The sequence below is a fragment of the Ischnura elegans genome, chromosome 1 (assembly GCF_921293095.1).
Source record: "Ischnura elegans chromosome 1, ioIscEleg1.1, whole genome shotgun sequence".
NCBI classification, from domain to species: Eukaryota; Metazoa; Arthropoda; class Insecta; order Odonata; family Coenagrionidae; genus Ischnura; species Ischnura elegans.
The window spans coordinates 161,948,467-161,963,338 of NC_060246.1; the positions used below are offsets into that span (position 1 = coordinate 161,948,467).

The 14,872-nt window shown below is 38.6% G+C and overlaps 1 protein-coding gene across 1 annotated transcript in view; it reads left to right on the plus strand.

Annotated features, from left to right (window-relative positions):
• The window catches only part of LOC124172779 (acetylcholine receptor subunit alpha-like), a 463,254-nt gene that overhangs the window by 145,802 nt on the left and 302,580 nt on the right, over positions 1–14,872 (plus strand). The gene's annotated exons all lie outside the window — the stretch shown is intronic.

The following is a 14,872-nucleotide window of genomic DNA, read 5'->3' on the forward strand; positions in this document are numbered from 1 at the left end:
TTGGCGTGGGAACAGACTCGCATGTCCCGAATATCGGTCCACGAGTTAATGGATGCTGCAAGGATGCACACACACTCAGGGCGATGGGAGGATCCGATGATAATAATGAAGAAATGGGATGGAGATGGGTGTTGGGGGGAGGAGGATATCGGCGTCTGCGGAAGGAGAGACGTTGATGGATGAGCTTTATGCCGGGAGATGCTTTCAACACACCACCCTCTCTCTTCCGCGGTCGGAATTTTCGGATCTGGAAACTCCGTTCCGACGGCCGTCCCTAGCAAATGTGAGGATGAAACTTGGATCCCATCTTTGCATACATAAAACCAAAAAATATGGAAAATCAGACACTCCACGTGTTTTTTTTTTGTTTTCTCGGGTGATCTCCTGGAAAATTTGTTCCACCTGCTCTAAAGTTTCGAAAACTATACTCTTTTTGATGAAATCGTTTATTATACTCTTATTGTCACCCTCGTGGAGCTATGTCGAGCAATACGAGGGGTATTGAGCCTACGGCCCTCATTCGCCTTCCCAAGAATCTTCCATCTAAGGCGTCTTGTCTTTACTACGCGACTCTTAATTTTTTGTGACGAGGAAGCTGATCGTAATCATCCAAGGTGACTATCTCGATCAGACGATGTCTTCATTCTTGAAGGGAGTGTAGATTCCTCGTTCAGGCTCGCTGTTTGGGCGTTTGTATTAGTCGTATAGCTAAGCGTGAATGTTTACGATGCTTTCAATCTCGTTTGATTCCGCGATCGTTGTTTCCTCGAAGAACTTCTCCAAAAGGAAGAGAGGAGTGTGTTGAGTGGCTCCAGTCTTCCTTCCCGGTGCATCCTGCTGACACGGTCTCGTCCGAGGACGTTCCTTTGAGGCGTCATTCCTAACGACTTGGAGTCGGTACAGAAGATGCATACGCTGGCACCCCAGACAACGCTGGTGCGATGAACGTGCTGATGGATGATCTTTGTCGGCATACGTGTTTTGGTTCTTGTGATGTCGCGGAGTCATTCTCTGATTGGCTCTTATTTGCCAATAATTTAAAGATCGGGTTCCACGACTGGCTGCGGAAGAAAGTTCGTTCCAGTAGAATTTCAAATTCTTCCTTCACATTTAAGTATACCGGGACTAGCCGCGGTGATAACTTTAACGTAGTGATCCGCAATGCACAAAATTGTGCGAAATCGAGGGATCCGGGTTCGAATCTCGGTCAAGGCGAATGATTTTTCCTCTGTGGATTTTTCGCACAATTTGTGCATTGCGGGTGACTCCGTAAAAGTTATCACTGTGGCTAGTCCCGGTTTACTTCAATAAGTCTAGAGCGAACACCTCTTCGTGTTCAAAGTTCGGGCTTTGCTCTCCGGCTTTGGCGCCATGCGCACGACCTGGACTGCTAGTCGCATAATATGCCTGGCAGTCCATACCACCTTGTCCGGTATAGTGCACAAATTTCCACAGGGGAGAATTACGCTTCGGTAGCAACTGGCTAAAGCACTCGGCCGGAAATTGAGGGATCCGGTTTCGAATCCCGGTCAAGGCGAATGATTTTTCTTCTGTGGATTTTTCTTCCTTCACAGTTCAATTAATATGTTGACAAGTCTGTCCATTCCACACGGCTTTATTTGGTACTGCCTCCACCGGTTTCATCACCCCAGTTTCATTGTGAAGAGGTAGTGCCAACACTTACTGTATTTCCTTTTATTAATGACGCGTTGAGGTTGTACCAAATAAATATATGCGGAATAGAAAAAGCTAACAATGCATTTATTTAACCATGAACTATTTCCCGAAAGCTATCTCGCAACAAATTGAAGATGTCCTCCTTTACGACTTGATAAAAATATTGGATCTTCTCAAACTTGTGATTTAGTGAACCTTGTGACCATGAAGATGGCTCCAGTCCGCGACCGCTGTCTTGCCAGGTTGTGGAAGCGGTACGCACCAATTACGGTCTTTGAGTTGGGTGTCAATAGTTCCTTCCGTGCCTCAATTACAAGATTCCCTTCATACTACACATGGAATCCTTTAAGCTTCAGAGAATTTCATGCAAGATGACTCTTTTGTCTTAACGCGCCAGTTTCTTAGCTTCTTGTGAGAGATGTTTCTCGTTTGGATCCCTTTTTTTCCATTAATCTGGAGATAAGTCATTAAACCGTTGACGCGAATGGAATCCGAGACTTCGCTCGGTAATTAATCTCCTCGTTCGGTGATTCACGACTCGGCATTCAATTATCATGGCAAATGGTAGGGTGGTTGATTACATGCAACTTTTCTCTTGTAACCTCAGAAGTCTATACTTATTGAACAAAGGCTACGTGAAAATTGCCTCAGTTGCATTTGCAGTCAATGTAAATAAAAACTAAGTGTTCAAACTAAGCTATAATATTGACTAAATTATTTTACGCAAAAATAATATTTACGGTCATTCTTTGTCTAGAAATTCTCAAATTATCAGTGTTTTCATATTGGTAATGAATTTTGGAAAAAAATATTATTAATGGAAAAGATAAAATATGAAGCATCCTGACCCCTCAATCTAGGGATAAGAAAATGCTAACTTCTTGTTAATAAGTTAGCATCTAAAGTTCTTAGCTTCATTAGTATGCCACTTCACCAATATCTAAGGAAAACTCAATTCCCATGTAAATGTATGCCAATAATCATCTTAAACAGCCATTTTGTAGGGCTCCAATATTTAAAAGATTGGGTATTTCGTAAACCTTACCGACTCTTTTTTTAGCGTATGGACTTGCTAATATCACTAGAAATGAGTGAGAAATTGACTGAGGATCGGAAAAATCAAGGAAAGCAGTAATCGTCCAACAAAGCTATTGAGATGGCTTTCCTTGTGGTCTACTTTCGGCGTCAAAATGACGTGCCGCTGTACTTTGCAAATTTATGCCTGGACTTTAGTGCATGAGATAATAATAAACAATACGTCGTTTTAAATTAAATTTTATTCTCAATTCTAATTAGTTTTTTGTTTTGTGAAAACTTTAAAAATCTAGACACGCGAGTGCAATAAGTGACTCCGCGCACCATAAAATTAGCCTTTTCGTCAACTTCATGAACTTTGTAACTCAACCTAGGGAAAGCCACTTCGTCTGCAACATTCACCTTGCACAATAAGTTGCAAACATTAATTTTGATTATTAAAATGGCTTTTGCGTATTCTTTATATAAACAAATTAAGAAGTGTTTCTATTAGTTTTATATTTTCTTTCGGGGTAAACTGTAGGACTTTTAGGACCAAGATAATCTCTATATATTTTTGTTATTTTACAACAAGATATGCGTTCTCAAAATACGTAAAAGCCGTTTTATTAATCTACATTAATGCTTGCAACTTACTGTGTAAGATGAATGTTGTAGACGTAGTGGCTTTCCCTAGGTTGAGTTACAAAGTTCATGAAGTTGTCAAAAAGGCTAATTTTATGGTGCGCGGAGTCACTTATTGCACTCGCGTGTCTTGAGTTTTGAATTTTTCACAAAACAAAAAATAAATCAGAATTGAAAATAAAATATCCTTAAAAAACATATTATTCATTATTATGGCATGCACTGAAGTCCAGATATAAATTTGCAAAGTACAGCGGCGCATCATTTTGACGCCGACAGTAGTGCGTAGAGCGCTTGGGTGCTGATGTAAAAGGTCTTGGGTTCAAATCCGGGGTGAAGTCTTCAGACACTCTGAGACCATATAAACGTCGGTGGCTCAGTCTGATGTGAGTTCTAGCCTCACCTTTTCATAACAATATACAGCTTTAATCACTGACTCAGTGAACTCAGATTTAAAATTAGCTTTCATTCAAGGACATTTTTTCTTTGCTAAGAGATTACAATGCATTCTTCATTTCAACTAGAGTAAATCTCAGAAATACCATTAATGTGGATTAAAATACAGCTAGTGCGTCCAAAAGTCGACTAATCCGTAACTTAAAATTTTTCTTCAACTATACATGATAAATTTGTATAGAATTTTGTGTGTGGAATTCAGGTTGCTTTGACCGTTTTGATAATTATTGTACTGTTAGAGTGTTAGTTATTTTTTATTATGATTGTAATCATGTTCATAGCTTACCATATTGCTGCGTTTTCATGTTGGGTGAACTTAAATTAATAGTTAATTTAATTAAATAATTTATTAAAATTTAATTGAAATATCTGCCAAAAGTTATAATGGCATTATGACGGACCTTATCTTTACAAAGGATATAAATAGTAAGTAAAGATGACTGAATGTGGGAGGTTAATATGTCAAGTGGATTGCTCCATGACAGTGCCGATGGAATAATCATGAGGGTACAAATTCAGTTCCCCCGTCCCTCCTTTCAGCAGTCCGTCAACAGAGCCTAATCCTCTCCTCGCAACTTCGCCTTCTGCCTTCTGATTGTGGTCGGGTTCCTTAGTTGGCCTTCTCCGATCACCCTTGTCACGACAGTCGAGGGGTTGCCGAGTTTGGACTGGAGCGAAATCAGAGGTCGCCCACCATTTCCGACCTCCTAAACTCAAGACTCCGTTTCCGATACAACTTGATGGCAGATACATAAGGCAAGATCAAGGGTTACTATGCGTGGAGGAGGATTCTGTCAGTCCCGTGGATTGCTATTTATGCTGATTGTGTTTATGCTGACACCCTGCACACTCATACATCGGTTTTTTAAAAAACAGTTTTTTAATCGGTTTTTTAAATCGGTTTTTTTAAATTTATTTATGAATTTCATTTATCATTCTCTAATACCATTTCATTAGAAGAGCAAGCTGGCTTTAGGAAGGGAAGATCTTGCATTGACGATGTTTTTACTTTATAACAAATCATTCAAAAACGAAGAGAGTTCAATCTAGAAACGCATATTGCATTCATAGATTTGGAAAAGGCATTCGATCGTGTTAATAGAGAAATGCTATGGTCAATTAATAAGAAAAGAGGGTTTCCTAAACATCAGATAAAAGCTTCCCAGAGTCTATACAGAGACACCAGAATTATAATTGACACTGGAAAACAGATCACTCAAGAAATTGTCATTAACCAAGGAGTTAGACAGGGTTGCAGCCTATCTCCAACCTTCAGGGTGGAGGTTTTCGGGGTTATCACCGCGTATATTGGTCTCTGCAGACAACAGTTTCGCCGGTATTGCAGCAGGCTTCTTCAGGTCAATGAAGTGGAATAATGGTCAATGAACACTCCACTTCATTGACCTGAAGAAGCCTGCTGCAATGCCGGCGAAACTGTTGTCTGCAGAGACCAATCTACGCGGTGCTAACCCCGAAAACCTCCACCCTGAATCTTCGCCACACCGCGAAAGCCTACACAAGGAATATCTCCAACCTTGTTTAGTATATATATAGATGACGTTCTGAGAATATGGAAAGAGAATAATGTATCACCAGGCATAGAATTGGGACCATCTCAATACTTAAATACAATGCTGTTTGCTGACGATCAGGTTATAATACAAGATAAAAAGGACAAACTCCAGATGGCAGTACACAGACTACACGAGATGAGCAAGCTATACAACCTGAGAATTACAAAAACCAAAACAAAGACTATGGCATTTTTAGGAAGCAACCCGATACGAACAAAAATTGTTATCGAGGATCAAGTCTTGGAGCAAGTGTCACACTTTCAGTACTTAGGATGCCATATAACATAAGACGAGGAAAAAGATATTATAAACAAGGTCAACACTTTTCAGAGAATATGTGGCACAATTAGAAGAACTCTAATAAACAAAACCAGAAAAGAAACACAAATAAAATTTCACAAAGTGATGGCAGTCCCTACTGTACGGATCAGAATGTTGGGTACCATAAAAGAATGAATTAAGGCAGATAGAATCATCGGAAATGAAATTTTTAAGATCAGTAAAAGGCTGCACAAGATTGGATAAAGTAAGAAACACTCAAATAAGAGATGAACTGGGTCCAGGCAGTCACTGACAAACTACAAGACTACAAACATAGATGGAAGGAACATTTACTTCTAATGCCAAATGAAAGAATTCCAAAACAAGCAATGGAATATCAACCATTTGGTAAGAGAAGTATAGGAAGACCAAGGAAAAGATGGTAATGTGGAGCCGGAACAGGTTTAGTAGCCTAATCCTGGGAGGAAGAAGAAAAAAAGATTTCATTTATCATATCACCTGAAAAAAATGTCTGTGGAAAATACAAAGAGTTCGATCTTCCATTATATATGTCGAGCATTACCACAAAATGAATCCTGTGGTCATCCATCAGTTGACTATGAATAAGTATCGAAATATAAGCCCAAGCGAGCTCAGAGATTGAAGATTAGGTAAAAATAAAACCCGAGTTTCGTTGACCAGTTAGAGTCGAGTTTCATGGTATATTCGATCAAAGTGTTTACTTGCAGTTAGCATCTCAGATTGTGATGAATCATGCGAAATGAAATTTTCAAACAAGCTTCGCACGCTATTATCCTTATTTGGTTGCATTGGCCGAGGTACTTGGGTTTTGTAGCGGGATTCCCGTATTATATGGCTAAGAAAGCATGATTAAAAATTAAATATTCTTTATCTGCTCTTAACAAAGGTAAATTTAGGTAACAAAGGTAAAAAGGGTAAATTTATTTTTAAATCTTTGAATAAAAGGTACGAACGAAGAGGTAGGATATGAAATGATGGAAGAAGATTACGGAATTTAATTTTCTTAATCTTGAAATAACTTTATTAGCAGAGAAAATGCAATGGCAAAAGTATTTTATCAAGTTACTACAAGTCAACGCAATGAAATGTAGCTGTGCGCGTGTGGTAAAAAAATATTTCCAATTGGAAAGCAGAGGAATTACGATTTTGCAAGATAGACGCGTTTACAATGTAGTTCGCGGCTCGAATTAGTCAGCAAATCTATTTTCCAACGCTCAGCGTAAGGTGACTGATCCAATGCTCCCAGGTTTCAATACGAATTGAAACTATGATATTCAAAAACTCTTTGTGCACGATCTTTTCAGAGAACGGCGAAGGATTTCACAACAGATACCGAGAAATAGGATTGTAATGGTGCATTTTTTCATGGCATATTCCCGCTATTACGGCAGAGTTTCGAATAATACCCAAAGTTTAAGCATCACGCCTAAAATAAAATGAAAAAATCTATTTTATTCCCAATTTAATTGAAATATGTTAATTTATACCTATTATTTCCCTTTTAGTGAAAGTTTAATGTACATAAGTAAATTTTAATCTCCGCGAATGAAATCGTTTCAGGCTTGGCATAGCAGAAATGCGATATATCCATGACATAATATAAACGACAAATGTGTAATTTACACACTTTAATCTGAGTCACACTTTAAGGTCATATTCAAGGTAGAACCTTTGGCATTTTGGTATTTTTGATATAGGATTGAAATAATTTTGAGATAGTCCAATAATAATGTGCAATTACATCGCCGAAGAAACGCGTGATCCCATTGCAGTCCATGTAAGTTGGCGTAAGTTATACATATTTCTGGTATCTTTGAAATGGGTGGGGTAACCTACTGTTTTTACTGCTATCTTTAGATTTAATGCAATCACTACCAAATTTTTATCGTTAGAAAGAGGAGACTTTTCTTTCTAATTTGAAAAAATGTTTCCATTTGAAGTTGAAAATAAATCCACTGACACTACTTGAGGTAAATTGCAAATGACGGAGCAAGAGGGTTGCTTGCGGCGAGTCCATCTATCCCATCTAACGCCCGTGGCATAGTGCGAGGATAGCTCTAAGTAGAAGTTGGAGTACGGAGATTATCGGAGTATGATTGAAGTCTCCTGTACCCCGCTGAAACTTTCTTGCGCCATTGTGTTTGCCATTAACCTCAGCTGACCTTCGACCTTTGCTCCCTTGACCAAACTTAATCACGAAGTCTCAGATCTTACGTCTTCAGCGAACTTTTCGTCAACTCCCCGGATATATTTCCCGTTGAAATAATTCTACTTTCCCGTCTTCTCTGAGGAAAACGAATCTGCTTGTTCAAACCGTCTGTTCGCCCCCACCAGAGCGGGGACGGGCACGAGTATTCAGAGACTTATTTGAGTGAACTTTCTCTCTCTCCGACACACACATACACTCGTTTGCCCTCTCGGGAAATCAGGGATGTTGAACGGTTGGCCAACCACCGCCGCCGCCGTCTGCTACGGCAAAACGGGAGGGGGAGGCTGCACGAAATAAGTTAGAGAATGGAATGCTTGCTGCACCTACTGAAGGGTGAAGGTGGGCTCGGTGCCCCTACCGTCAAACCAGCCCGAAAATTCTTCAGGGAATAAGTCCACACTCAATATTCCCTATGGCGGTCAACTCTCGGGAATATCACGAGATTGATTTCGGAAATATGCGTAGTCCGATTGGAAATTATTTAACGTACCCAGATAGACAATTATACACTCGTTCGCGCGTTCTGGGTTATTGTTAGAGGCAATCGTACAGAGAGGATCGGTGTTTCTGGAAAGTTTGCTTGACCACGAATTGCTCCGACCTCATTGCTGTGTTCCTTAGTGGTTATCATACCCCACAATGTCTTGCTTCAATCTGCTACTGAGAAAGTTTGCGGACTGCTGTTGTCAGACTGGCTGCGTATTTATTTTTTTACGGAAAGATGTGTGTAATGCTTCGATCACGTTCTTCATCGTCCGATATATACCAGGTTAAAAGTAAAGCAATGGCTACTTTTTCTATTTGAGTTTTTTTCCTATTGCTAGGCTTCATACCGATGTACCTGCTAAATTCTTACTTAACACGTTGCGTACCGGGGTGTTGAAATGTAGAGGAACGACGTACCAGGATAGAGGTGTTGAGATTGAATTCGTGTGCCAGTTTGGACGAACTGCCTTTTGTTTAAATATGGTTAAAGAACTAATGTCAAAAAATAAATTTAACTAATCAAACATTATGATGCTTACATTCATAATAAGTAACGAACAAAAACTGAAAACCTTCCATCAAATACTTATAGTATGCTCCAAAATTGTTCGATTTGACGCGTCAAAATGACAAGAATCTTTGTCATCCGTAAGAAACGTGCCAATACGGTGCTATTTCTTAAGTAATACCTTATATTTTTTATGTAAATTTATATTTTTAGGGGCAATAATGTCTAAACACTGGCGGCCTCGGTGGCGGCGAGGAAAAAGTCCTCGCGTGCTAAACCGAAGGCCGTGGGTTCGAGTCCCGCCTGGGTAGGTTTCCCCTATCGAGGGCATGGATGTCCGTCAATGTTTTATTATAAAATGTTACGTAAACCTCGATTTAAAGGCCAAGTAGCGCTGTTTTCGGTGGAGTGAAGTAATATATAATTAACCAAGTAGCGTTGTCATAACCATGGGTTTCTTAGAGAATGCTAAATGTGCAATAAGTAGAGCCTCGGCTGGAAAAAAAATTCCTCCATCACATCATGAGGTCATGAAATAGCATCAAAACTAAAGATGTGCTGGGTGTTGCATATTCACTGCGAAGATGGGCATGGTGGTGAGTAGGATGTTATTTAAATTTTAAGATAGCTATATTTTCGGTTTTTGTACTAAGGGCTACATTTTATTTAATATTGAGATTTGAATTTCGAAAATTTTACTTCATGATACAATATTTTCTGTGTCCTTATTTTTGTGTGTTTCATGCCAGCGTGCGTTTAAGATGACCTTAACAGTGTGTTTTCTCTAAAATGAATACGATTTAATTTACGATACCCTGTTGAGCACCGTTTCAAACAGGTAACTATGTGCGATTCTCTTCGCGTAAACTCAATTTTCCAGGGATAGATTCGGTAGGGACTTTAATGTTGGATTTAACACAAGCTTGAATAATAGATCTCAACCGTTGAAGGTGAGATGATGAAGACAATGATTTCTTCATGCTGAGAATCCGGAAATTCAATTCCTTAGCTATAAATCACCAACCATCAATTGGAGCATTTGATAATTATTTACGCGGGAGAAAAGAAATTCGTATGAACGCGTCTATTGTTAATTTTATGCATTTAAAATATGCAGCTTAAGGTAGAACTTGTTTAATTTTTTAATTATTATTGGTGTGTTATTAAAAATCATCGATGATGTATAATATTTTCAATAACTCTCGTGACAGTAAAAGTGATGATTAAACATTAAATGAATTCATATCAATTTAATTCGTTAGTTATAATTCATTCCTTCTGAAAAATACGATACGATGCTATTTAACCTTTAATACAGCTATCAGCAGCCGCTGGTAGATTGATTCGGGTGGCGTCAATATTGACTAATTTTTATGGGGGAATTTTGAAGATAGCCACCGGATATAATTTAATCGAGTTTCGACCATCAGCTGATTCCACGTGCCCCTAATTGCTTTTAAAATGCCCTGGAACGCAATTTAAATTGCTTTTTCTCAATTTTGGGACCAAATTCATGAGTCTCCAACACTTTTTTTCATTTTTCATTAGCGCGAAATTGCAAAGTTTTGATCTCGCAAAATAGCTTCCGACACCCAACTTTTTTATCCTTGGTTGCGATAGAACGTGAATTACAAAGAAGTCTCTAGTTTTTTTCCATCCGTCCCCGCTCGAACTATCTGCGTCTGAAAATCGACGCCCTTGACCCTTCCGTAGATGAGTTGATGATGTCATAGATGGGTTGGTGAGGTCACGCCGAGCTACTCTCTGTTTTTTCTCCACCTTGCGCCCCGCGCGCTTCGCTGTTGTTCTCACCGTCGTGAGCGATTATCTCCCTCAGTGATTATCTCTTCCTGTTTTAGTAAATGAACCACAAATCTAATGGCGTCACCAACTAACGGAAAGGGGGCGACAACTTTCGCGTTTCCTTACTTTATAATTTTTTAGAGGGAATGTCTGAGTTTGGAAGATACATTTTTCGTCCCAACTAGTCTTTTCCTTCCATCTGTCGAATTCTTTTCACGAATTAGGATATCGCGCTGAGTGAAGGACCTCATTATAAATAGAAAATTGATGATAAATGCCATCATCATAACTGGTCAACAATGCTAACATTGGTGTGACGCACCTCCACTCTTACCTTCTTTACGTGTTCCACGTATTTTATTTCCTCTTCTGTTCTTACTCTCCACTATTATCTTTATAATTACACCATGTATCACGATATGGGCGATTAGGTTGGTTCGTTTCCTAATGAAGTTTTTCACAAAACTTCTTTTCTCTACTACTCTTCTTTGGACTTGCTCATTCTGAAATCCGCAGATCCATTTGGTCCTCATCATTCTTCTATAGCACCACATTTCGAAAGATTCCACTCTTGTTTTCATCCCTTATGTCCTTGCCGATGCCTCACTTCCGCAGAGAAAAAGGATGATTAACATGAAAAAATAATCCGAATGTTAATATTTCGTCGGGGAATGAAAGGAATATGAATATTTCAAATGTTCACCCAAGAAACGTGCTATAACATAAAATATTATAATAAACCTGTACATCATCACTGGTCAACAATCCTAGGATTGGTTTGACGGAGCTCTCCACCCAATTCTCTTATCTGCTAATCTTTTCACACCTACGTATTTCTTCTCTTTCACATCCTTCTTTACTTGTTCCATTTATTTTGTTCGAGGTCTTCCTTTTCCATTCTTACCTTCCACTTGTCCCTCGACGATTGTCTTCATCAGGCCATCATGTCTCAGGATGTGGCCTATAAGGTTGTTCCGTCTTCTTGTTAAGGTTTTCATGAGGCTTCTCTTCTTTCCTACTCTTCTTAGTACTTCCTCGTTACTAACTCGGTCGATCCATTTGATCTTCATCATTCTTCTTCAGCACCACATTTCGAATGCCTCTATCCTTGCTTTCTCCGCTGCTAATAAAAAAATGCGCAGGAATTGTCGTTTCACTGCTAACTCTGCACTTTCAAGACAATTGACCCTCGAAAGCCCGCCACCTGAATTCAACCAATGTAACATTCCGTCATGAATCCTCGAGATTGGGACCTATTAATTATTCGGATTGAATCGAGGAGGAATCGGTGCGGTTATTCCTTCGCGTGTGCCTGCCGCTGATATCAAAACGGCATTGATCGCACCAAGTGTGGGCATATGCCATGGAGGAAAGCTACGCCTGGGCGTAAGGGCTTGCTTACAATCATGGTGTTCATTGAACCAAAAACGCGAGTTATCTCGGCAATCCACTTTCCTGTTGAGATTCAGATTTCATGTCACATTACACTTGAGAAATAATCTACGTTTCACCGTGGACAAAGACCAAAAAAGCTACTGGAATCCTCAAGTTTCGGCTTTTTTTACATCAATTCTAAAGTGGTATCATTCTAGAGTATCCAGGCCATCGGTTTTAAATCAAGTGCGTTCTTTGTATTGTGTAAGCTTTCGAAAATGACAAAAAAACATAAGAGCTTTGTGAAAAAATACTCAAATATTTGAAGAATGATCGTAGGCTTTCCCGGCGTATAGAATTGTGGAAGGTTACACGGGATTTCCACCGGTTCAGGTTCTCCAACTCCATTTAGGCCGAGATCCCGTGTAAATCCCGTGTAACCTTTCACAACTCAAATATTTCTTCTCCTTGTCAGCACATTGAGCACAGCATATCATTTTATGTTATTAGCAATGCCATCTATTACTGCATTGCATTCCTTTTTTTAGGCAGTGTTCTCAGGAAGTTTAACGTTTCCAGTTACCGTAATGTACTTTTAAAATGTACCGTTCTTTGATAAATTTTAAATAAATCACATATAGAAATATAGTTATCTCTGCTAAAATCATATGAGAATTGACAGCCACAGTCAGACTGATGTTTCTACTCTGCATTGATGAAATAAAATCCTGCTCCCTTTTGAACCCTTTCCATTGTTGGTTAGTTAAAATAATAAACGAAATACGACATTTGGTCATCATTAAAGTGCTCACCCCACCCTCTTGGTCTTTTAGGTCGCGTAATAGCTTGTCTTAAATATTACGGTTTCATATTAAAGGTTTCGATGAAACGGGTGTCAACAGGAAAACGCTGTCGACAATTGCATGTAACCTCAACGAAAAAACTTTTACCAACAAAAAGAAAGTATTTAGCCAAACTTTTCATGATTTATTCACTAGCAGCTGTTGATATAGAACCTTTCTATGTATCCTGATAATTTTGAGGACGTGTAATAAGTATTAATAAGATTGTGCGTCACGAGACTCGACGAATAAAGTGATGCGTTCTCAAAAATTCCGCAGTTGCGAGGTCACTTTCGATTTTACTGCCCTCTCTCACAATTCCTCAATTCACCGTCATAACTTATTATTACTCCAATCATCTGACTCATTAATCGTTCTACAGCCCTCAAAGGTTCTATTTCTCTTGTATTTAAGTAAAAATCAAGTAAAGTTCATAACCCTTATTATATGGTTTGATTTTAACCACTCCATCGGTTTAATCTAATACAACCCATTGTAAATTAATAAATAGTTTTCCGTCAATCAGTCAAATTTCAGCTCGTGAGAGTGTCCTATAGAGGTAAAAACTGATCAGATGTTATCTTTCTATGCATTGCTAGGAACTATTCCAGTAATTTGCCGTCGAACATATCTCTGACACATTTTTTAGGCTTCCAATAAGTCCATCAAGAAGCTTAGCTATATGTTACTCATCATATGTTCCGTTAGGTTCACTATTATATGTCTTTTAACGTCTCTTCCGATGGGTCTCCATTACACCTCAAGCAGGTGTAATGGAGACCCATTTCAGGTTTCAGTTCAGTTCAAATTTCTTCTGTTTAAGTGTCTCATGTACCTCTGCACGTGATTTTTTAATGAGGTCTAAAAAATCTAATTCGTGTTAGGAATATCTTTCTATAATTTCAATTGTTTAAATACTGAAAAAATTATGTACAAGCTATATAATATCCATTAAGGGCTAAAATAAATTTTTACTGCATGTTTTAGCAGTGTCGACTGTTTTCATTTGCAGCCTCGGTAAATTGCTCGTGTTGTGAGCATTGAATTTCAGCTAAGATTCTTCAGTTTAATTTTAATGTTTGTTATTTCAATGGTAACAGCACTATAAAAATCCATGTGTTGATGCATGGTCACTTTATATGTTTTAATCATAAAAAAGCTTTAAATATTAGGTTACACTAATGAAACTATGGAATTCTAGTTCTACAAGCAATAAGTCTTTCTTAGAATATAACACTTAGTAATAATTTTTTATGAAGTTTTGCACTATCAAAATGGAGGAGTCTTCAATGATAATATCAAATTTACTCAACACACACAGTATACCTTTAAAGGAGGCCTCTATAAATTTACGCGCGTTAATTTTTAAATGTAACTGGAATCTGTTTGTCACTAGAATTCCTAGCATCCTCTGATACTCTCATGCTAACCTGCCGCATACCGACACAGCGGCGCAAAAGAAGAGGGTTGCAGCATTCGCCAGCAATGTGGAAGAGAAAGGGAATTGGAGAGAATAAAGAGAATAAAAGCGAGATTTTCCTCTCATGAAACAAAGGCATTCATTTATTCCTCTCCTTTTGTTCTTATCGTTAAAAGGCCAACTGGAACAGAAGTATCCTTTGAGTTGGCAAAAGAGTGTAATTGGATGTCGAAACAGATTTTGAATACTCTCGCGGGACAAAGGCCTTTAAAAGATTTCATCATGTCGAATGAAATTTAGAAAGTCCGTCCTCCTCATGTGTACCTACTAGAGGAATAATTTCAACATGGTTCAGTTGAGGAGTTGCAGTACAAGACTTTTGCGAAATGTACTGTTCTTGCCTAAGGTGCGATTCTACGTTAGAAACTCACTAGCTCTCATAAACCGACACTTTTCCGTTCATTAATCCAAAAAATAATCAGTTATTTTTTAGAATATAATACTTTTTGGAAAATTTGTGTGACAATTTAAACCGTTTCTTCTAGATGCATTGCAAGACAT